Genomic DNA, 20965 nt, shown 5'->3' on the forward strand with positions numbered 1-20965 from the left:
CAATTATGATGAAAAAGGTAAGAGTAACGTTCACATTTCTTCAAGATAGTGTTGAAAATGCGTTTCGGTCCATGCGAAAATATACAAGTTAAGTAACAAAGATTTTATACTCATAAATAAATAAGAGTAATAGTTTATGATGTAAACATCGGATGTGTCCGGAATCTAATATACTCTTAAATGTGGTCATGTTTTATCTCGTCAACAATTTTCTTTACAAATAACAAATAATTTACCCTGAATTACAAACGTTGGTTAACGTTAAGATGCGTTGTTGTTTATGATTGCAAATTAATTTGTTTCAAGATTTAGTCAACGTTTAAAATATTACGTTAGTGTCTACCAGCAGTTCGTCAGTGTAAATTTTATGCAAGTATTCGATAACATATTCATATGACTTCCACAAATTTTTAGTTTCAAAATATACTTAATGAAAGAAAGCTATACAACTGGACAAAGTTGATAACATGTGTACATTTACATTTTTATTTTACCCCGCTTTATGCTTCTTTAGGGTAATCGGAGGCTAATGGAATCCGTGTTGTGCATTCAAATACAAGGGTACGATGTGTAGCAAGAACTTCGATGAAATATTCGTGTGTAAAATTATCCAAGAATATACACAAATGTTTTCACACAGAAAGCATTTTGTTACCTAGCTATGTTAATATGAACGAAAAATGTATTAAATGTTATAAAACTGTTTCATATGAACTGCTTTTTATTTTTTGTCTTTGTGAAGCTTCGATGTTCGTAACGGATTATTAAATCAGTGATAATGTTTATTGTTTCATAATTTATTAATACTCTTCACGATTTTATTAACAGAGTGTAAAAACAGTGTAAGGAAATATTTCAAATGTTTATTTCTCAAGTGATCGCTAAAATCAAAATATTAATCTGCTTTTTCCTTTCAATGAAAATGTTAGAAACTCTAGTTATTGTCACAGATCTTACTAACGACAATGAAAAGATTAAATTTGTGTATTATCTTTTGTTCAATAAAGTCAGTAGGGTCGAACTTACAATGTGAAAATGATTTAGGTTTAGACCTTATACACAGAAATGTAACATTGCCCTTGTACCAATTTCTTTTGCTGCAAGGATATATAAATTAAGTTATTGTATTGAGATTGTATAGCTACACAAAATATCTGCATTATCTGGTTGATTAATTTTGGGTAAAGCTAAAGCAATTTAATTGATTAGGTAACTTGGAAAGTTTGCTGTCAACCTAACATGCGGGGCTTTGATTTAATCAATTGATTTTTACATACAAAAGCGGTTACGAATTTAACTGTAGCTGACAAATATTCCAAATAATATTTTTCAAAGATATGCAATGTTTAAATTTTTCCGCCAGGAAGTTTCTAACGGTTTTCAACCCGTTTTTTGTGCTATGGTAGGATTTCTTGTGGTGGCCGTAGTGACTTCCTGAATGAAAATTTTGGTGTAAATATTCAATATTCTACTTTTTTCTTCTAATTATATTCGTCGGGAGGGTAAATGTCAAAATTTAACTTCATAAAAGAAATAAATATACCTTAATTCTCTGATAAAAATACTACAAGGGGTTTACAGCGTTACGACGACCGCCTCCAGATGATGACGTCTTGACTGAGCGCTGTGGCCTGAACCTCAAGATGGTCTTGACAAAACCCAGCTGAGTCTTTACCCCATACGGAAAGAAACATGGAAAGGCTGATCTGTTTTGTTCTTTTCGCTCCATTTTTCTTGTATTTCTCGATTGTTGGGTTCAGGGTGCGAAATCCTGGAGGGGACGAGGGGGATTTCCCCCCCCAGCAACAATCTTGGCCACAAAAAAAAAGACACCAAAAATTTCCCGGGTGAAAGAGTTTTTGTTATAACTAGAGACCGGATGTTAGGCAAAATGCCTATTCGTTCCTGTTAGAGATATGATGAAAACGAATGTTGCGAAGGCCAGGGGGTAGGGATTAGCTTCATTTAGAGGCAATTTAATTTTGCCTATTTTGCCTATTTCATACGATATTGCCTATATTATTTCATAAATGCCAGATATTGCCTATTTTAGGCATTTTCTTTAAAATTGGGACATGACTGAACTCGGTGCATACAATTTCCTGTTCTCAGGATTAGTTTCCGATGCTTCCAAGAAATTTAAAAATAACAGTTAGCGAGTTATTGCAGCTAATAAGGACTTGGACAAATTAAGGGCAATTCAACAAGTTCTGAAAGGTGAAAATATACAAACTGAGTTAGATCCACATGTTCTCGCGTCCTTTAAGTATGCTCCGGTAACATCTGTGGAGGTTGAAAGATCTTTTTTCAATTCTAAAAAATGTGTTGTCCGATCGCAGACATAAATTGGCGGTTGATCACCTGAAGAAATACCTTGTTGTGATGTGCAACCACAATTAGTGCTTCTTATTCAGGGACTGCCAAACCGTACAGTACAAACTTGAAATGGATTTAAACGGATTCTTAGTTTGAACTGCTGTGTGGAATATATAGTGTAAATTTTTTAACTGAAATAACCTTCTGTGCAGTGATAAAGTGTATATTCAAATAATTTGCGTACTGGTCGGAAGTAGCCAACAATTTATTTTGTCAGACTATTGTGTGTAGCCATTATACAATGGAAAATTTTGGGCTGACGTGACTCCTATTTATTTTAAGCAACTATAAAGAATGTACAGATATGTTTCTATATTTTTTAAACACCTATTTCTTTTTGTATGTCTATCTTCATTATTGTGAGTTAAATTTAATTGCCTTTTTATTGCCTATTTGTATTTTAATGCCTATTTTACTGCCTATTTTGAAAATTATAAGTGCTTATTTGCCTGCCTATTTTATATGTTTTTAGTGCCTAAACATCCGGTCTCTAGTTATAACAATGAAAAGAGAAGCAATTACTTTTAATTTCAAATATACTTTACTAAGAATAATATCGAAAACACACACAAATTAGTGTAGTTGTGAGTGTTCAATGCTTTCTCTCTCAAGAGATCGTTAACAAATCTACATCAATACGCACAGTAAAAGTAAAACAAGAATGCAAAACAATAATTATTACGATATCTAATTGATTTATATTAACATGAAGCACAAACTAAACAAAAACTTACACATAATAAAACCACTTCAACTATGTCATAATTTATTAACATCTTTAACCAGTTGGTAAAGAAATTAGCTTCTTTGCTATATCTGATATGTATGAAAGTAACAAATTAATTTCTAATTAATAATCATAATAATTATTTTAATTGAGTAACTGATTATATATATACGTATACAAAGTGACCCTCGACTTTCTTCAGTTCTATGTCTCAAGTTTTCGTTCAGTCAAAAGTTTTTTAAAGTGTTTGTTACATAATACACACGGAACTTCCTCACATTCCTCCCTGTGTAGTTCAAAGATTCATAAGACTCAGAATTGTAATCTGAATAAGGAAAATTAATTAAGAAATAAATACCAATAGTCGAAGCAAAGTTACCAAATCGGAAGAAGTTAAGTGAAAACAGCTCCTCTCTCACTCCTAAAAGAGAGCAATAGAGGAGATTGTTTTCTTTTACATATTCAACTTATCCATAATTTTGGCTTTCTGCCTTTCTTTATTTAACAAAATTATTTTACGCATTCAACATCTATTTTTCTTTCTGCCCTAACAAAACGCATTACTAGGTGTATTAACCCCAATTTTACATGAAACTAATGTTTCACAGAGGAATGTGACGACATATAAACTACCGATAAAATGTGTGCGTAAATGGCTGTGTAATCCAACTGTAAGGACATACGTTATGTCGCATCCTAAGTAAGTCTCTGTATTCACTCCCAATTAGCTTTTGGGCATAATTACGGCTCTTTTTTGTTCATAATTACTGCTTTGATTCGGCTGCGAAACCGGAGCGTAGAGCGATCTGTCCGCGCGTGACGTCACGCCTGACGTCAAGGACCACGTGATCAGGTATGGCCCCAGCCTTCTTCTCTACTAGTCTTGGTGCACACCTGCCCGGCATAGGCGTGCGCACGGGGGGGAAAATGCCCCCCTAATCATGGACGTCTTCAGATTTTTCCACGGAGGAACAAGCAAGGTATTTTTCTACGGGGCATATTACCCCGATTACAATGTTGCCTCCTCAAAAAACACCTCTTGAATTTGAAATTATCGCATTTCTGCATCCCCATTATAATAATTAATGTAAATTAATGTGACGGAAATCAAATTATACGTGTGAAATATATACTTTTGAGATTGACATTCGTGTTCTAAAGGGGAGATATGGCCATCCTTGCCCCCCTTCCAGACGTCCATGCCCCTTATATTATTATATTTTCACCTAGAACTTTAGGATAGAGGAATCTTATCGCCGTTATTAAACGATATTATACTGTTAAAGAAAATGAAGTCTTCTCAAGCCGATGAAAGTTCAAAGCATCTACGGGGGGAGGGATGCAGTGGCGCAACCACAGGGGGCAGAGGGCATTGCCCCCCAACCTTGGACGGTAATCAATTTTAGGGGGCAAACATGGAAGTAAAGGAAAGCAAGACTAGCAGAATATAACAGTAGCAGGACAAAAGGATACTCAAGATGTTTTCATGTCTTTATTGCACTATGTCTTCCAGACGGCCAAGAGCACCTGCAGGGGCCACGGTCCCTCGATTTAAAATTTTATACAAATAAAAATACATTTCGTAAAATTTTCTTGCTCGCTTCGCTCGCAATATCTGCTTCTCTTGCAGCCTTGCGAAGTTCAGAGCCGTAGCTAGGGGTCAGCGGAAGTTGACCCTGGACGCCGAAACGGTCCACATGAAAAAAATTGTAAAACAGAATGCCATGGCGTTCCATGAAAATTTTTGCACCATATTAAATCAATACTATTTTAATTTTGCAAAAATTTGGATCTGAAAATTTTCTTGCTCGCTTCGCTCGAATTTTCATTTCTCTTTCTCTTAACTTCATGAACAATTGTTTGGAGGAAAAGGAGCGCGCACATTTGAGAGACAATTTATCATTTTTGCTGTTGGTTTTTTATGGGGCATATGAATTGATTCAATTGGTGTTTTAAGTCCACTTTATGTACAGCAAGGCTAATCGGAACTGGACCTACAGTTTAAACTGGGATCCGAACCACTATGTGCCTCCACCGGGTATCGAATCCGGGACCCCTTGATTACAAGACGACGACGCCACCACTGCGCCATCGGGGAGGCCCTTATGGGGCGTGTGAATTGATTATGTATGTATGCGTATATATATATATATATATATATATATATATATATATATATATATATATATATGTATATATATGTGTGTATGTAGCCAATGCAATAAAACTAAAACAGTGAGATAAAATTAGTTTTTTCTTTCCCAACTGAACTTTCATCAAGGCTTTTGCCCCCCTAATCAGAGGGTCTGCGCACGCCTATGCTGCCCGGTCCATTTCAGTTGTCATCAAATATTAGGGGGAAAAGTCAATTATTGGTTCCCTGTATTGTTCAACTGTGTTAAATAAGCGTGATTTATAACACCACCTGGATTGTGAAAAGGATGGGATGGTTTTCTTTTAACGTTCTTTTATAACACCATTAAGCCTTGTTTCCATGATTATGAAAAACTAAATATGCTGACCAAGGCAGTAATTTCTTGTGTGGCAAAGTGGATAAGAATATTCATTCATTCCCTGCGACAGCACTAAATCTATACTTGAGCGTAGCAAAGCGTAAATAACGCCTTTGGGTACTCTTCCTGGACCTTCTGTTGCAAATCCGCTAAATACCCCGACGTAACTGCCGACCCGTCATAAGTTTGAGCAATAATGATTTCATCCTCTAGTTTCTACTTATTGACAATTTTTACATGAAGAAATAACCCGTCAGATATGCAATCGGTACTCACATCACCAAAACAAATAAACCATCCTCCTTATGCAAGACAGTTGACAATTGAGACCTACTGTTAACATTAGATGGTTCGTCTAACATAATGGAAAGAAAGTCTGATTTTTCAGTTTGTTAAAAAAAAAAATCACTCACGACATAACTAATTGCGTGTATTAGATCATTGCATTGCATGCTTTACAATGAAAATGTTTAATCCTGATGACGTCAGAGTAACCCTGCCGTAAACATGGGAGCTGAAAGAAAACGGCCTCTTATGACCAGACCTTCAAGCGGTCGCCGGGTGTCTTCCGAGCAGGTAGAGAGATTCGCACATTTTCTGCGATGAGCTGGGCCAGCGAACACCATTGCCTTCAATAGGAAACGTAGCGCGAGTGTTGGCTACGGGGAATAGTACTGGGCTCTCGTTCCGATGCGCTAAACTTAGCGAATCCCTTGCGTATTTCTAACAGTTTTATGGTGTCGCTTGGCTTATTTCGCACAAATATGAGAATATTCTGACTTAGTTTTTACTTCTTCTAAGTCATCGCCGCATCTGCCGATGACCGGACGCCTCGCCTCTGGATGACACCATGAAAATACAGGACGGGAGTCCAAGGAAAGAGAATAGATTGGCAGGGTTCACAAAAGTCAGGCATAATACCGTTTTAACTCGACTTCCTATATATTAATATAGATGGAATTTACAAAACAATACATATCAATCGTCTGGCGTCTAAAATTAAGTGATCGCTTCCTATGAAACAACATTAAACCTTCAATGGACCTACCTGGGGACAGCTGAAAAAGTATTTTTCAGCTCCTGGGTGCGAGAGGAAATTGTTAATCCGCCATGTCTTATTGCAGTTTAATTTTTAAGGATATTCGGCGACAGTTTACTGTCTCTATAAATATTAACAAATAATAAATAGTGACTGTGCCATAATGCCATAATCTGACCACCTGCGTTATGGTTGTATTGCAACTAGACGTACAATTCTAGAGTTACAATATTATGGTCCAAAGTAAAGGGAAAAAATCAACTCACCGATAGACCCCCCCACCCCCTCTCATCCGACAATCAGCAATACAGTCGTACAAAGGCCGTCACACGCGTACAGCTTGGTTTACATTCAATTCTCAAAAGTACATAATCTAATAGTACAGCGCCTAGAATAACGTAGTGTGGAGCCCGACCCTGTGGCCGAGTGGTTAGCACATCGCGCTGCGACGCCAAGGGTCCCGGGTTCGAATCCCGGTCGGGCTTGGTTGTTTGTGAATGTCCATTCATCAATTTCATCCTTTCATCACTCATCCCCATCTTCGCAAATTAGCCAAGAGGCACAAAACGCGAAGTAAAATAAACTAAATCTATCAAATCTATCAACGTAGTGTGGAAAACGGCATGCTTCTGCGCTCTCAGGCTGGTTCCACTCGAAAATGATCCGCTAGAGGCGCTGGTGTTGATCCCGGTGCTTGGTGTTCGACTGCTTATAATGGAAGTAAATGGAGTTTTCGCTGCAACGTCTGATTCTTTTACATGAAGCATTTCTATGAATGTGATAATTGCTATGATATTTGGTACAGTGGTCGCGAAGATATTAACGAACATTCTAGACAGTCGACCACGTCCTGTTATCGTCATACTTTCGGTAATAATACGGGAGAAAAAATACGCGTGGAATGCTCTTGGCAACTAAATTTTTGTGTATGAATTAGGGTTCATTATTATCATCATCATCATCATCATCATTTCTTTTAAAGATATACACACTGAAGCATTTGTATTTTGGATATTTACTGTCTCTTTTCATCCGCTTTAAACTAATCGCGGCGATGATGATAATGATGATTCCATGAAACGACAAAGGGAACCCCACAAAACTTTCTTAGTGCCATCGACATGAGTGTAAGGAAACTTTCAAACTAATGAGACAAGCAACACGGGATGTTCACACTGTCATACTAGTGACACACACTTCCAGACTGTAAAATAGCATTCATTGCACATGAGGGTCCAAACAGCAAACGACACGTTCGTATGGCGTATTCGCGTGCTACTTGTTACTTCGGTCGGAAAGCTCCTTAAAGGAAGGGTGGTAAGACCGAAGCGACGCGCTACAGGGGGAGTTCCCAACTAAGTGACAAGCGACATGGTGCCTTCAGTCTATTAGCAAGCGTTGCTTGGGAACAACAAATAGGCGACACGATAAACCGCACATTACAACAACAGATCTAGGCGACACGATAAGCCACACGTGTCGCTGTGTCGCTTCTCCGTCGCTCAAACTGGGCAATTTCCTCAATAGCTTGCAACATGTTGCCGTGGTTTGTTGTTCGCGCATACGCGATGCAATGAGTGTCTTGCTTTAGTGAGATTGCGCACCAAAGCGACAAGCGGCACGCGACACTTATCGCTTGAGGATTTCACCAACCGAACGCTGGCCTGTGCTTCCCGTCATGCTGCTACGATGTGAAATGTTGCTCTTGATTGGCTCCTTTCCAAGCAACATGTGTCACTTCGGTATGAAAGTTGCCTTGGACCGAATGACCCGTGTCGCTTTGGTGTAAAATCCTCGTATCGTTTGTCGCGTGTCGCTTTGGTGTAAAATCTCCTTGAGGAAACGGTGCAGTCAGAGCTTTTGTCCCATCGGGTCGAAAGCTGAATTGATTTCCGACTGCTCGCTTTCAAGCGACATTTGTGGTTTGTCGCCTCGGTATGAAATATCTCTCAGGATAATTTTTATATTCTAATAATTCTAATAACATAGAAAAATAAACTCCAATACACAGTCCAAAACCTGACGTCCGGAATCACATTGCGATGTTTCTTCTTGTGTTACGCATGCTATTTATTTATTAATTTTATTTTACTTTTCTTTCCAAATTAATGCCATTTCGTGACTGCAAATCACTCCACAAATATAACTGTTTCCATCAATTCACTTACTGCCTTTCTAGAGAAACAAATCTACACAATATATTCCAAAAACTAACTAAGCCGCATTACTTTCATAACAAAATTAGCACCTGTGTCGATCGCACTGCCATCTACTTGTCATCGTCTCGGGGAACCAGTTTCTTGGGTCGTTTTCCACACTACGTTATTCAAGGCGCTGTACTAATAGTACTGTATTGTATTCCACAAATTAACAATGTATTCAGATTTCCTTAAATTTTCTTTCACCAGTCCCACTGAACAGCAATGATAATTCTGTGAGTTGTGAGCTAATGAAAAATTAAAAAGAAAACGGGACATTTTGGCAATGCTGTACTGCAAGTCTAAAAAAAAGTCGCGACAGGAATTAAAAAGAATGGGCTGTCCCGACTAAATCGGGACAACCGTTAATTTCGTAGCACTTTAAAACATTTCACAGTTCGAGGGGGTCATGGTCATGGGCCCTTTGTCCCCCCCCCGCCCGATCCTGCAATAATGGATGGGTTCTCTTTTCGTTTTTTTTAAACAAATTATTCAGTAATGCCGATTTAAAGGCTGAGTTTGCTGTTAGAGATGCAGTAGTTTCCCACGCTTCGATTTTGTATGGGAATGCAAAGACGGATGTCTGTTCAGGTTGGCGCCTTGCAAATACCAACACGAAGTACTGTTTAGACTGATATTGCGTGGAAAGACAAGCCCCTGCATTTTCCCAGCAATCCAGCTCAGTAGCTGCCAAAACGGAAATGCCGTGTCGTGCTCTGCTGCGAAAATTGGTTCGATCATCTCTTGTAAATATGTTATGCTTAGAATGTGTTTGTGTACAACCCTTAAAATTTTCACTGAGATCCAATTTTTACACGCCCCCCTCGTCATTGAAAGTTCTGCCCCCCCCCCCTTGTGTAGCGCTAGAAAAAATGTCTGTGCTCATTAAAACTATCGTGCAGAGTATACACAAAATACACAGATTATAAAAGCTGGCTGCCCTTGGAAACCCTGGAACAAAATTAATTAATCAGGATTTTTTTATGGTTTCAATTGCATTAAGGTTTAAATGTTTGAGAATGCATATAATTTGCATATTTCACCAATAAAATATTTTAGCAGCTGTTGCCTACATGTTTCACAGACAAATTAAGTCAAGCTTTGCCACATCGTTAAAGCATCACATACGTAACATATTTTCGTTAATACTTTTCAGGCTATGTTACCATACTCAAGTTTTTTAAGAAATTGTTAGCGAAAGACACCAGAAAGTACATCATAATTCTTTAATAATTAGCCCTGTTAATAGGAATTTGATTTGGGAATATAACGAGGCTTTCAAAGTTACTATTGTAAAGCTTTGCATATATCTTTGTTGGTGTGTATTCATGATCTCTTGTGAAAGAGAAAGAAAAAGAGAGCATTCAACACTCACAACCACACTACTTCATGTGTGTTTTCGATATTATCCTTAGTAAAGTATATTTGAAGTCATAAGTAATTGCTAACCTTTTGTTATTATAACAAAAAAACTCTTCCCCCTGGAATTTTTTGAGACCAACATTTTTGGTGGGGGAAATCCTCCCCCTGTCCCCCCACAGGATTTCGCACTCTGTTCTTAGGTGTATCGCAGGATGAAGTGCTTTGAAATACAAACACAAAGGGGGAAATTTCTCGGCCTATATAGCAGTTGAGTGTATAATTGTAAGAAAGTAAGCTGGCCTGGATTAAGGGGAGTTGGGACCTACGACCGCAAAAGGGGCATCCACTGGTGAAGAATCGCTGTAAAAAGGACCACAAGATGAGATAAATTGATATTTGAAATGTGTTAAAAGTGTAACTGAAATTATATTCGATTTCAGCAATGACTACCACCTGAGAAGATACCAACACCCCTTCTTCAAAATGGAACCACCTGCTTGGCAATGTCTGGACGTAAAAGAGTTGCAGTTGCAGTTTGGTTTCTCTGGTTTGGTTGTCTTTTCGTGTTTTTTTTTTTTAGAAATGAGCTACGAAATACAGAACGGAAAGCCAGTTAAGCACGACTTTACCCTCGAAGCATATGTACGGTAGTTCTTGCGAAGAAAAGCGGTTGTCCCGTGGAAATAAGTCTGTGAATAACGACGTTCAGTTATTCAGTAAAGCCAAAAAACAAGTTATTTGACCTGACGTGAAAGTATAATTTCTGTATTGCTATCAGTAACGATGATATAAGAAGTCTTTGTTCGCCTTCATGAAGAAAATTGTTAGCCCCGTGCCGGCTTTTCCCAAGGAAAGGAGAACTGATTGAAACCGTATATCTTCAAGAAAGATGTGGATCCCTGGAAGTTGTTCGTGTGATGCTTGGTCAGTTATAGTGTTCTTGAGTGTTGTGGATTACTAAAAAGTTTATTTGATTTGATTTGATTTGATTTAGTTTATTTTACTTCGCGTTTTGTGCCTCTTGGCTAATTTGCGAAGATGTGGATGAGTGATGAAATGATGAAATTGATGAATGGACATTCACAAACAACCAAACCCGACCGGGATTCGAACCCGGGACCCTTGGCGTCGCAGCGCGATGTGCTAAACACTCGGCCACAGGGTCGGGCAAAAAAAGTTTATTACAAGCTATCTCGAGTGTGCTAAGATGAAAGAAGACCCGACATTTTATCAAGTAATGGCTTCTAAAAAGTTGTTCTGGGAGATAAAGATGGGCAACCCTAACAAGCAGTAAGAAATTTAAAGGAACTTATCTTGTTCCGCATGTAAAATTGGAAGTATTTTTTTCTACAGATGACAAATCTACTTGTCCTACTTTGCAGACGGCAGTCATTATGAAGCCCCTAGCGTTTCTTCAGCTTTCATAGCTTTATCTGAACGATAACACGATTTTCGTCTATCTGAAAGAAACAGAAAACTTTTGCTGTAGCAGAATATCTAATGTTCAACAGAATTATATACGATTATAGTTCTTCGTTATATCTCGTGAAATAAGAAACCTCTCTCATTCTCGTCTAGAAATAATTAATTCAGAAATGTAAAATATACATATTGAAATGCACTTAAAATGTAAGTTTTGGGCTAACAACAATTTTACTTAGTGAGTGGTATTTGAAGGGCACCACTGTCTGGTTATTGCATCCCGTGTAGTTGTTAATTTAATATCCCCGTGCTGCAGAAGTTGCTAGAACTGAACTTGCCCCCACTGGAAAACTTTTCAATACACTCGTATATCTAAGTATAGCAATTTAGATTTAGGCCAAATTTTGCTAACTAATTTACTAAGGTCTCTTAGTTTTTAGACAGGAAGCCTTAGTCTCGTCTCGAGTCTCGAAATGGGACCGAGACTATCTTTGTTTGTTATCACAGAGAGATAACAAACAAAAGGAGAACAACAGTATCTAATAATTCAGCTTATAGTTTCTACCAGTACCATCCCGAAGCATGATGATTAATATTTCCCCCTCAAAGTAATGAAACACTTTCCCTCTGAACCTCGCATAGAAATTATAGCAGCCGTTTGCTTCGGCCAAGCTCCAAGCATAACTGAAGGGGCCCTGACTATAGACGAAGGGGCCCCGAGCAAGACCATCTTGAGGTTCAGGCCACAGCGCTCAGTCAAGACGTCATCATCTGGAGGCGATCGTCTTAACGCCGTAAACCCCTTGTCGTATTTTTATCATAGAGAATTAAGCTATATTTATTTCTTTTATGAAGTTAAATTTTGACATTTACCTTCCCGACGAATATAGTTAGAAGAGAAAAGTAGAATATTGAATATTTATACCAAAATTTTCATTCAGGAAGTCACTATGGCCACCACAAAAATTCCTAGCATAGCACAAAGAACGGGTTGAAAACCGTTAGAAACTTCCTGGCGGAAAAATTTAAACATTGTATATATTTGAAAAATATTATTGGGAATATTTGTCAGCTACAGTAAAACTCGTAACCCCTTTTGTATGAACTGTTGTATGTAAAAATCAATTGATTAAATCAAAACCCCGCATGTTAGGTTGACCGCAAACTTTCCAAGTTACCTAATGAATTAAATTACCAAATTAATCAACTAGATAATGCAGATATTCTGTGTAGCTATACAATCTCAATACAAAAACTTAATTTCTATATCATTGCAGTAAAAGCGAAAGTTATTGGTACAAGGGCAGTTACATTTCTGTGTATAAAGACTAAACGTAAATCATTTGTCACATTGTAAGGTAATAAAAGGTAATAAACAAATTGAATCTTTTCATTGTAGTTAGTAAGATCTGAGACAATAACTAGAGTTTCCAACATTTTCATTGAAAAGAAAAAGCAGATTAATATTTCGATCTTAGCGTTCACTTGGGAAATAAACATTTGGAATATTTCTTCACATTGTCTTTACTCTGTGAATAAAATCGTGAAGAATGTTAAAAAATTATGAAACAATAAACATTATCACTGATTTAATAATCAAAGTTACGAACATCGAAGCTTCACAAATACAAAAAATAAAAAGCAGTTCATATGAAACAGTTTTATTAAATGTAATACATTTGTAGTTCATTTAACATAGCTAGGTAACAAAATGCTTTCTGTGTGAAAACATTTGTGTTTGAAACATAAGTAATATATTCTTAGATAATTTTACACATGAATATTTCATCGAAGTTCTTGTTACACATCGCACCCTCGTATTTGAATGCACAACATATCTTCCATTAGCCTCCGATTAGCCTAAAGAAGCATAAAGCGAGCTAAAATAAGAATGTAAATGTACACATGTATCAACTTTGCCCTGTCGTATAGCTTTCTTGCATTAAGCATATTTCGAAACTGAAAATTTGTGCAAATAATATTAATATGTTATCGAATGCTTGCATAAAAGGTACAGTAACAAACTGCTTGCTTGTAGACACGAACGTATATTTTAAACGTTGACTAAATCTTGAAATTAATTTGCAATCATAAGCAACAACGCATCTTAACGTCAACCAACGTTTGTAATTCAGGGCAAATTAAAAAAATTGTTGACAAGAGATAAAACATGAACACATTTAAGAGTATATTGCATGCCTATTCCGGACACATGAAATGTTTACATCATGAACTATTACTCTTATTTATTTATGAGTATAAAACCTCTGTTACTTAACTTGTATCTTTTCGTAGGGACCGAATGGCATGGAATTGCCCTAAACATTTCTCATTTTCAACAACATCTTGAAGAAATGTGACCGTTACTCTTACCTTTTTCATCATAATTGCTTCTGCAATTGAGTACACAACACTTATACACCAGACCTCTTGCACATTTAAGCATATTTACACGTCATGTAAACTCAATTACAGTTCTTACATTTGCATTACAATCCCATATTCACTAAAAAGATTCAACATTGATTCCGAAGAAGCAAATCAAACATGGCGGCTATCTCGCCTCCAGTTGATGACGCTTAGTCATGTGACCGGAGCAAGCCGTTAGGCTTTCAGATAGAGAAGGTAATGCCCCGAGCCTCCACTATGACGTCAAGCGCTCGTGCATGATCGGCAATCGTCGGATGGCGCTACCTTATATATTAAGTTACCTTGAGTCTCTTCTAGAATACGTAGTAGCATATCGATGTGTGGTTGAGTCTCCTCAAAACACGCCAGATACATGAAATGATAATAAAATATAGCAGTTACTAAAATTGCACTTTCCATTATGGCTGTTAACATAGATGTTATTGTCAAGTTCGCATTACGTGCCCATTTGCCCTCTCTACTTTTTACACCCCCTATACGCCTTCATGGCGTGGTGCTATGCACAGGGGAACACTTTACCTTTTTTTTTTTACTTTTTATTGAATGTAACAGTGTGCATCCTAGTTGTTCAACTTGTAAATTAATCAGTTCTCTACTATTGTTTTGTAAATATATACACTCTGAACTTTTTATTGCGAAGATTCTTTCACACTGCGATAAGCAAACATTCTCTTACGTTATCTACCTGAGCTTTCAGGAAATGATGTCGTGAAGCTGAGTAATATCACTTTGTTTTTAGACGTCTTTATGGCTCTTTTGGGGTTTTAATCAGCTATTTTATCACTTCCTCGAGCCTCGAAGAGAGAAGAAAAATCCAACAATACATTCGTCTGTCAAATAATACGTGGATTGATATTTAAAGAAAATCAAGATGGATGCTGCAAATTTTCATTAGATTAGAACAGTATGCTTCCTCGACCCATGAAAATTTTTATTTGAACGTATAAAAACCTACTAAAATTACGTTGATGGTTTTTCAAATTTTGCATGAATTTCGATTTTGTCCTTTCGCAAATGAATAGGTTGTTTCTGGACAGAGGCAGGCTCTAGAAGTCTGCAGTCTGCAATATTGGGCTATTTTAGTTGTATAACCATTGATGCAAGGTTATCAGGCGTTCCGAATTAGTCGGCACAGTCCATTCCTTTTAATCCATGTCTCGGCTCGGACACTACTTGCTATAAAGGAAGAAAGACTTTACGCCACTACAGACATTGTACTGGTTATGTAGGACTTTCTGTAGAATACTGTGTACATTATTAAAATTGTCTGAACTTTTTATGGGTCAAAAACAGTTGTTTGACACTCAAAAAATAGGAACCCCTTGATTGTTGAATGGTTTCTTCTATTACAGTGTCATTAATGTTTCACATAATTAGAATAGAGAATTTTCTATACTCTTTACATTATGGAAAAAAGGTTTCTCAATGACTGCAATAGAAAGGTTCCTCAATGACTGCAATACAAAACCAACCATTTAAGGGGCATTTAGCTCTCCACCCGCACCGCAAGGTCTGTGATAAAAAAACTGTTTTCTTTCTGCAACATCAGGGGTTTTCTGCAACTCATGTCCATTTTTCCACTCAATGGTTTAGGGTTAATTAATATTATGTAAATAGGAAAATCCACTTCACAGCAGAATCGTTGCTATATTTTGGGGTCAAAAAATTGCCTGAAGTACTTTTAATATGTATTTATTTGTCCAAAACACTCAAGAAATTAACTACATTATTATTTACGAAATTCTGTCAATCGGAATTTGTTTTACTGCAACTTTTCTTCTTTTCTACTTGTAATTGTCTTGATCATAAATACACAGTGGTGTGACTGTACAACAGACAACTTTCACAGTGTGCAGAGGACATCAAGGCCAAAAAATTCCATCCTACTAGCCGTTGAAAATGGCATTTTAACCCGGGCTGAATGAATCCGTAATAGATGAGAAAAATCGGCTATGAAATATGAAAAGTTGTGTGATGTGTGATAAAGAATGTAATATATTGAAATCGATTTCAACAAAAATACAACTTTTACTGTCATGTACGAACTTACAACATAACTCATGCAGGGGAAGCCCGTGTTTGAAGCAATTCAGTGAGACATAAAGATAATAATAGTATTAAGATAAACAACTTCATAACAATTTAAGCTTTTTCTTTCTTTTCATTCCCCCATGATAACCCGGTGATTGGTAGGTAGGTCACTGTTTTCGGATGTCTTAATCTCTGCTCCTAGTTTCACTGCTGGATTCGGAGCACTTGGTTCGAGTTTTTTTTTCTTGATTTTTCCTATCACAACCCGTTCATTTACGTCGCCTTGGCGGGCCTTTCTGATGTGTGGTATCTATCGTATTGTACTTTTCATAACGTTTTGATATGACCCCCGCTCTACTCTTACACTTACGTATTTAAGCTGGCCCCCGTGTCAGAGTGGTTAGCACATCGCGCCACGACGCCAGGGGTCCCGGGTTCGAATCCCGGCCTGGGTGTTTGTAAGTGTCCATTCATCAATTTCATCATATCATCACTCATCCTCCTCTTCGTAGTTAGCCAAAGATGGCACAAAAGCGATGTGAAATAAAATAAATAAATCAATCTTACACGTACTTAATACTTGTAGGCTACTATTTCCCTGTGCCACCGCTCTTTTGCACGAACAAAAATAAATAGCTGTCCGTTTTCGAAGTTTGTGTGTGTGTGCCCCATTTTTCTGTTACCTCGGTCTGGGGAAAGAGTGCAGCAACTCGTAACAGCCGAGTGTCAGGTTGTGCTTACTCCAGAAGGTTTACTCTGTATCCTAACAAACCCGTACGGCCTCCCTGTTCTACATAAGCAGAAAGATAGTAACGAAAATTAGTATTTGACCATTAAAACCCGAGAGTGCAAATAATAGATATCTCGTCGCCTTTTACATTTACATTCATGTTGATAAATTCGAAATATCATGAAGAAAAAGCAGAAAATGTGCCGTGTCCGAATATTAATGTTAGTCATTGTATGTAATATTGGGACGCCTTTACTTTTTGTGAAGATTTCCCTCTCCTCCCCCTCCCACATTGTGGGTGTTCAGACATGGTAATTACATACCTTGAAAGTCTACATTTTTCGCAACATAGTCGCACACAGGAAATTTCTGAAATGGCCCACGAATCACATACTATGCTACAAACACTAGCCACGCACTACAAGGAGTACTTTTAACCTAACAAAGACGATCACATTTAAAACAAAATTATGGAAAGAAATACAGATACTTACCTACCTTGAAAATGCAATGAAGAACTTGATAATTTAAAATAAATGCCAGAACAATCCAACAACTGAATGGTCACGTCTGAATATGTCTAGATGGCGTTGCCAGCGAAAAATTCAAATATGAAAAATTTTAAGACCAAATTGAATTCCATATGATGGATGTCATTCCCACTGGGAATTCTTTGAGATGAAGAGTAATTGTCATACACACGTGTCAGAAAGATTTTTTCCGTAGGCAGCTGAAAGAAAAGCTATAACAGTCTTAAAATGAAGCACATCTGAAAGAAAGCCAGTGATGAAACCGTCGAAGGATTTTCGTGCAAAATAGAAGCTGTAGGTCAGAAAATCTTTATATCCATCACGATCATGTCAATTATTATTTTCATTCTAGAGCTATTGCCATTGATATTTTTCGTTCAAAATACTGCCTTTATATTCGTCTGTTAAAAAATTATTAATAATTACTCCTGATACAAATATGTTGATAATCCTACCACTATGTATAGTTGTAAACATAAATTTAAATTTGGGTACCATCTTTAATTACAATACTCACACATAAGTTTGGTAAACCACTTATATAAACTTCCATTCAGGGCCTCCCGGATGGAGCAGTGGTAGCGTTGTTGCCTTGTAATCAAGGTGTCCCGGGTTCGATACCCGGTGGAGGCACAAGTGGTTCGGATCCCACTTTAAACTGTAGGTCCAGTCCCGATTAGCCTTACTGTGCATAAAGTGGACTTAAAACAACAAATCAACAATAAACTTCCATTCTCAAAAACTAGTATGTAAACGAGTCATAAATTAATTTTACTTCGTTTTTCTGCCAGTTTTTGTGGTTCCTAGCTTGGGCTACAAGTCGCTTCATCCTTTCGGTCCTAACTCGAGAATGTTTCACGGTTGTAATTCAAATTTGGAGGCTGCGCGGATGGCAGTCCCCCTCTCAGCGGCTTTGATTTCTCACCAACGCTTGTGAGAAAGAATGTCCTCTTTATCGCCGGTGAATCCCGAACGAAAGACAACTTTCCAAGTGGTTTCCAGCTCGGGCTCCATTCTCAAACTTCACGAGAACCTGTCACGGCCCAGTATAATTGACGCCAGGGCCCTGTACGGGCCTGCGGCCCGGCGGTTGAGGAACACTGCCCTGCATCACCGATACAATCGTTCACTGGCTGTAGAGAACATATGAAGACCAACAACTTTTCCTGTTGACACTTTGCTCATTTTTGATCCTACGAATCCTTGAAATATGATATTTCCTACATACGTATGCATGATTGTTTTTGAAAAATGCCATCCACTGTATATCTCTTGACTTTTACCTGCGTACAGTAATGTCAACCCTAGTCGAAAGATTTTTGTCAGACTGTTTTTTTATCACTGTATTTATTGCCATCCAAGCAAAGATAGGCCCAGTGCAGAGCCCAATTATAAAAATGGCAGCGCGTGTCTTGGATCAGGGGCAAACGGACATCAACAATCAGGGATCCAACTTTAAACTTTAGGTCCAGTCCCGATTAGCCTTTCTGTGCATAAAGTGGACTTAAAAAAACAAACTCAATCAGCAAGCAAGGAACCTGTTGCTAAGAAGGGGCTGAGCAAACCGCGAACAGCAATGACCGAAAGAAATATTTTTGTTCTGTCATTTTCATTACGCCAGCCCTTATAAAATTATGACAAAGGATGGGGAAGGAGTACATACAGCAGCTGTGCTGAGTCTCTCTATCATAGCCGCTCTATAATGGGAATTTACTAAAAAAGTCAAACATGTTGACTGAGATCTGACTTTTGCAAACTCAGTGGCGGATTTAGCCTACCATATTTTTCTGGGATACTGTTTTTTAAAATACAGTTCTTAGTCACATTTATTATGTATTTTATACAATATAAATTATATTGAATTATTCAGAAATGATATTGCGATAACTTCCTAAAACAATTCATCAACACCGTCTTCTAAGGTTATCTCGGGGAGGGACAAACGTCATTCGACAAGCCGCTATTGATCTTGCTGTAGCTATTTTTTTTAACAGTCCGTTAAAAAATCTATTCAATGTGTTGTGATGTATAAAATACATTGCCATCCGTAGGGGACAGGTGAATCATTTTCCCCTCCTCCAGGAAAAAAAGACGTAAGCCTAAAATTATATGTTTGATATTATATATATATATATATATATATATATATATATATATATATATATATATATGGTATCTTAATAAGTAAAGTAAAGTTCTCCCCTGTGCTTAGCACTACGCCATGAAGGCGTATAGGGGGTGTGGGGGTAACGCCCCACACTTTCTTGATCCGGTCATGAGTGGGGGTGATGTGATCAGCATCACGCTCCTGACCGCCTTTACCCCCCAGGGTTTCCCCCAGGTACCCATGTCATTCGACGCTGGGTGGGCGTCGGGGCCGCTTCCAACGTTAGAAAGGTTCCCGGATTTGAACCGGCCGGGGATCGAACCCGGGACCTTGAGCATCTTGAGTATCTTAATACATTTGCCGATCTCCGTGGTTAGCAACGTTGAAGAAATGTTTTTTCTAAGATGGTAATCGCAACATGATTAAAGAATATAAGTTACCTGATAGGCGTTGGGGGTGGTCGATGTAATGCGTACAGAGTTGACGTATTTTCATTTGGATACTATTTCATTTTGACAGTGTCTCAAGCCGTAAAACCATTCATGTATGTCATGCGTATGCAATTTTCTTTGTACATTTCTTATATGCTAGTTTTCCTGCACATTAAATTAAGTTAAATTCCAGTTATCCCATCCACCTTTAACAAGCCTTCTGCTCGAAAATTGCCTCTGCGCAGTTCCCAGGGCAAGTTAGAACAGGTATTTTTGACCCAGACGGATAAATAGAGGTGAGTCAATTAGAAGTAGTAAAAGCTCGAAAAACGATGACGTCACTGATGAACGATTCTGGAGAAAGGTAGGAGCGCAAGCACCCAGTGAATTTTCATAAAATAGGATGGAAGGGTACAGAGGAAGTCTTCGAGGGAAAGAACCAAGGACGTCGTTAATGGGGACCCTGATGACCCTGGCTCCCCCAAAACGTTCACATGATTCTGACAGATTTTTCTGTACGAGTAACCGGAAATCTCACTTTGACAACCATATTGCAAATGTAAGTAATAAAATGGAAATGTTACTAGGAAGTATATTTACAGTTGCTGCCAGGATGCGAAATTATTGAAGACGTGTGTGTGTTGGGTGGGGGGGGGAGATCTTAATCTACAAACTCTCTCTCACACACACACATATATGTATATGTAAATTATTATGATACATACATATTTATAATGTTAATAAATGTAAAAATAAATCACTAAATATATAAAGGAATTAATTTGTTACTATTATATATATCAGATATTTATAAAGCAGCAAACTAATTCCTTTACTAATTTGTTCAAGATGTCAATAAATTACAAAATAGATGGGTTTTTTTATGTGTAAGTTTTTATTTAGATTTTGCTCCATGTTAGTATAAATCAAATTAGATTTCATAGTTTTGTCTTGCATTCTTGTTTTTTTTACTTTTATTGCGCATATATTGTTATTGGTGGAGATCTGATTATGACGAGAGAGAGAGAGAGAGAAAGAAAACACTGACAAGCATGGACGTCCGGAAGGG

General features: G+C 37.6%; 1 protein-coding gene across 1 annotated transcript in view; it reads left to right on the forward strand.

Annotated features, from left to right (window-relative positions):
• Nucleotides 1–20965, forward strand: part of LOC145978947 (homeobox protein SIX6-like) — a 58968-nt gene that overhangs the window by 35648 nt on the left and 2355 nt on the right. The window lies entirely within an intron of this gene.

This window comes from Lepisma saccharinum, chromosome 25 (assembly GCF_977018435.1).
Source record: "Lepisma saccharinum chromosome 25, izLepSacc3.1, whole genome shotgun sequence".
In the NCBI taxonomy this organism is placed as follows: domain Eukaryota; kingdom Metazoa; phylum Arthropoda; class Insecta; order Zygentoma; family Lepismatidae; genus Lepisma; species Lepisma saccharinum.